Here is a 5,234-nt window from a genome sequence, read left to right as displayed (position 1 = left end):
CTCTCTCTCTCTCTCTCTCTCTCTCTCTCTCTCTCTCTCTCTCTTCCTTCTCTCTCTCTCCCATGAACTCTTCCCGACCCGCCGGAGACCCAGCCTCCGTCCGCCGCCGTTCGGCAACCATAGACCGCCGGACCAACTCCGTTCGGACCCCCGTCATCTCCTCTCCCTACCTGGGCTAGTGTCCGAGCCAGCGACGCCGCCGGATAAGAGGAAAACTCCCCTAAAGACCTGACTGCCCCTTCGCCGAAGCTCCCTCCTTCGGCCACCATAGCTCAGGATTTTTAGCTCATCTTGAAGCTCTCATCAAGGTTAGTAATCCTTCAAAAGGAATCGGTTCAATTCGATCTTGTTATGGAGTAATGTATAATTGAAGTTCTAGGGATATTTCAGTATTTTGGTTCGATTACCCTAGCTAGGCTTAGAATTGGATTTTGTGCTAGTTAAGGAAGTTGTTGTGCGGATTGAGAGGATTGTTATGTTAAAATTTAGGAAGCATTGGAGGTCACCAGAGTACGGCTGCCGGCCGCCGCTGCCGGCGGAGCAGGAGGCGCTGCTGCCTCTTAAGGACAGTTTTTCATGTTTTTGAGATGGTTTTAATGAGGGGGGTTTAATGAAGTAAAGTTTGGAATTTTTTGAGGAGTTTTGATAAGGTTTGGGATTTTTCAATGGTTAAGAATTGTGGCGGTTATTAGAATGGAATTTCGGCAGTTGGTTTAGCAGGTTTTAATTTCTAAAAAGGTTAATTTATGGCTATCGGTAAGTGCGGAGTAATGTGAGCCTTATTAGATTAAAAGTGGAGAAGTTGGGCAAGGGAGATGAAATTATAGGCTTCCTTTTTATTTTGGAAATATTTATCTAAGCTTTAATCTAGTCTGGAGACTTAATATTATTTATTGTTCAGGACGTGAGGAGGATCGTGTTGGGAGACCTCAGATCGACGGCAGGCATAGCCGTATACAGTGAGTGGACACTTTGATTTTAATAAATAAGCATGCGAGATTTTATAATTTATTACTTTATTTACCAAGCTTATATTAAAATTTCAGTTTCTGTTATGGTCTTGAATTTATTGAGTTTGAAGCATTGATTAAGTGTTGGTCATGATTTATGGATTTGAGCTCAGGTTATAAAGTTGGTATTTGAGTTTTGATATTCTTTATGACTCCGGATTTAAATATTATCGGTTTTATTTTGATGACTTTGAGATTTATAAATGATTACCGAAAATGGGATTTTCGGTAGTTCTCCATCATAATTTAATTGTTTATTTGAGGCATAATGATTTTGACTGGGAGAATATTTTAACGAGTATTTTCGAGTGGAGATATTATTATTTATGATTTATATTTGATATTGAAATCTCGCTTATATTTATAAATTTGAGAATATTTTGACGTGTGGGACACGTCATTGAGTTTTAATATAATTTCTTATGATGATTTTCAAGTACAATTGGGAACCGTTACCATTCGTATGATATTGGGGAAGTTTAATGGATTTAAGTGATTTCGTATGTTTTTAGTCACCATAATATAGGGTTTGCTTATATTGATTATTGCTAGCTAACCGTTATTAGCGGTCCTCACCATAGGTGAATATAGCGCTTAACGTGGGACGTTATTATAGCCTGGGAGGCAACCGATCGGTATTTATATTTATTAGTTAGCTAGCCATTATTAGCGGTTCTCACTATAGGTGAGTGAAGCGTTTAGCGTTGGACGCTGTTATAGCCTGGGAGGCTCCTTTTACATGGTGATAACTCTTCCCCTTATTTATTTTTCTCAGTTATATAATTGATTAACCAGCGGGGCAGGTTTATCCCTCATTTTGAGATTTCTGTTTTATTTAACCAGCGGAGCTGGGCTATCCATTATTAAATGAATTTGGATTTAAAGTTTTAAGGACGTTTAAAGTTGCGTGCAACCAAGTTTTAAAGTTTAAACATGGGAAAGTATATAAATTATGTTTTTGTTAAGTTATTTAATTTATTTTTTTGTCCACTCACTTTAACGTTTCAAATTACTTTCCCTTGGGCCCTTTGGTTTTAAATGCCCAGTTTGCAGGCTAAGTTTAAATGAGGTCGAGCGTACACATGGAGTCGAGGCATAATCAGAGGCTACTTCCGCTTAGTCTTTATTCATTGTTTTTATTTCATTATAGATGTGCTTTGATAACCATTTGAGATAGTTAGTATTTGATTAAGGCTAGTTATATTATGGGAGATGTCATGAACTTGGGGAGCAGGAAGGCTCCAGGGTTGAGGTTGGATGGTTTATTATGGAAGTGTATCTAGAATTTTTCAGGTAAGGGTTGTCCATTTTCAAGGTAGATTATGCCGAATTTTTGGTAAATTTTCCGTGAAGGTAGACCCCGCAAGACTTACCTCGGGTTTCAGGGTGAAATTCGGGGTGGGTCTTGACAATATAAGTAGGTTAAACCGGTAACCTATGAGCGGAAACTGAATGAGGTGGAAAATATGACTCGCCTCCTACACTCGCCGAACCGAACTCTGCAAACTGGGCATTTAAAAACGAAAGGCCCAGGGGAAAAGCATTTAAAATCGTTAGCATGATTGGACAAAAATAAATAACAATAATATTAACTTAAATATGGAGCAATGAAACCAAAGTTTATGTTTTCCCAAATTTTTTTCCGTTAAGAAACATTTATGCATGCCACTCTTGAAATTTTCCAATAATATTTATGGATTAAAGTGATGAACAAATCCCATTGGTTCCAATAAATCATAAAAATGGGGAAGAGGTTTCACCATAACGATGAGCCTCCCAGGCTAGGGTCGGAGCCAACCAGGCTCTAATAGCGTCCCACGCTAAGCGCTCTACTTACCTATGGTGAGGATCGCTAATAAAGGCTAGCTAACAATAAATATAAACCGGTCGGTGCCTCCCAGGCTATAATAGCGTCTCACACTAAGCGTTATACTCACCTATGGTGAGGACCGCTAATAATAGCTAGCTAGCAATAATAAATATATATCAACCCTTTTATGGTGAAGTAAAATAATAAAATGATAAGAACAACACTTCCCTAAAAATATAATAAATCAATAGCGCACAGTACAGTTCCCAACTGTACTTAGAAATATTAATTAATAATTACGGATGCTGTAATAATAGCAAGAGTTCCAGAAAACAAATAGAACTCATTATTCCAAAGAATATAATAAACTCCAATATGCCTTTGCAATTAATAAAACTTTAACGCTGCATGATGTTAAAATCAAAAGTCCACTCACAGTGCTCGGCTATGTCTGCCGACAATCCGAGGCTTCCCCCACACGATCCTCCTCACGTCCTGAACAATAGACATTATTAAATCTCAAAACTAAGTCTATACTTTAATAAAAATACCAGAAATAAAAGTGAGCCTAAATATTCTTCTCCCTTGCCCAACTTCTCCACCTTTAATAAATTAAAGCCCGAACTTCACCACAAACATCGATAGCCTTAAAACAACTTTTTAAAGTTTAATTCATGCTAATCCAACAGCCGGATTTTTATTTTAACAACCGCCAAAATCTTCAATCTTTAAAAAATCTCAAACCTAACCAAAACTCCTCAAAAAATTACAAACTTCCCACCATTGAACTCCTCTCATTATAACAAACTCAAAAACATGCAAAACTACCCCTAAGAGGCGGCACCGCTGTTTGCTCCACGCTGTCTGCTCCACCGGTAGTGGCGGCCGGCCAGCCTAACTCCCGCGAACTCCAGTGCCCACCAAAATTTGACACAATCTTCCTCTCAACATGCACAACAACTTCCATAACTAGCACAAAGTCCAATTTCAAGCCTAACTAGGGTAATCGAAATCAAATAATAAAAATCCCAATTTATACCCTAGAGTTTCAAATGCCCGATTCTCCTTACCTAACTCAAGATGGATTGAAACCTTTTGAGGTTTTGTTGTACAGGAGAAGAGCTTCCAAATGAGACCAACAGCTCCGGCTATGGTGGCCGAAAAAGAAAGTTCCGACGAGAACACCACCACGGAACATCCGCGACTTCACGGCTAGCTTGCTCTCTCACGGTGGTGCGACACGGGCTGCCACCTATACCTAGACTTATAGAGGATGCTCTGAGCTTCAATTTGGTACCAAGTTTGCCGCCTATCTCGGCCGGACGACGGCGGACGAAGGCAGGGAATCCCGGCAGAGGAGAGAGACGTGGGAGGGAGAAGAGAGAGTGAGGGTGTGAAAACTGATTTATTACCTTACCTAAAATGGTAAGTTTCCATTTTTAATACCCCTAATTAAAATAGTAACTTTACATTTTACATCATAACTTTTACATACGAACTCTGATTTTAATATATAGCATGTCCACGGATTCGTATTAACATCCTCTACGACTTCCTTAAAGAAATTTTTCCAAAATAATTTTCCTACAAAAAGTCAACTCTAGGGTCCTTTAACTGTAAACGGTTACTCAAAACGGTAAAAAGTCCAAGTAACTCAAAAGTAAGTAACCGTAATTTAATTTAAGAATCGGGATGTGACATGCAATCCGTCGGTATTTGCGCATTGTACTCCACCACTATACGCTCCCACAATCTATCCGCTGATTGATTTGTTTCAATGACACCATCACCATCAACGGTGATCCAAGCTTGGCAAATAATTACTTATTCATTGTGCCTCCATGAATCCCTTCTTTTGCCCATTTTTTTCACTTGAAAAAAATTGAAGAAGAAGAAGTATTGAATAAATGAAAAATTTGCAAGGAGAAGACGATTTTGGTGTGAGGAATTTGTTGAGAACTTGGGTTTCTATTTATATTTCTTCCAAAAACATATTGCAACGGATCTATTATTTTTTCTGTTATTTATGAATTTTTTTTTTTTTGAGGTCATAACGAGTTTAAAAAGGAATTATTCTTATCACATCCCGACCCTTATATTTTTACCTTATTTACTAGCGTGATTATAATAAGAATTTTACCGTCTCGATCATTGAGTAAATAGTTTAAATGGTCCCTAGAGGGGTTTCGGGGACGATTATGTGCGGAGGATTATTCGTATGAGGAAAATACGACTACGGTAAAAATGGTAAATTTTAGCTAGTAAAAGGTAATTTTTATTCGGGTATTATTTTTCGGGGTGTTTTTATTTTGGAAGTTTGGGTTAAAAGGGAGTGTTGGGTCGGCTGGGCCGAGCCCAACCCATTTTCTTCTTCTTTTCTTTCTCTCTCCCTCCCGATTTCCTCTCCGCACCCG

Source organism: Fragaria vesca, linkage group LG3 (assembly GCF_000184155.1).
Source record: "Fragaria vesca subsp. vesca linkage group LG3, FraVesHawaii_1.0, whole genome shotgun sequence".
Lineage (NCBI taxonomy): Eukaryota > Viridiplantae > Streptophyta > Magnoliopsida > Rosales > Rosaceae > Fragaria > Fragaria vesca.
Note: the sequence above shows the minus strand (reverse complement) of the source record.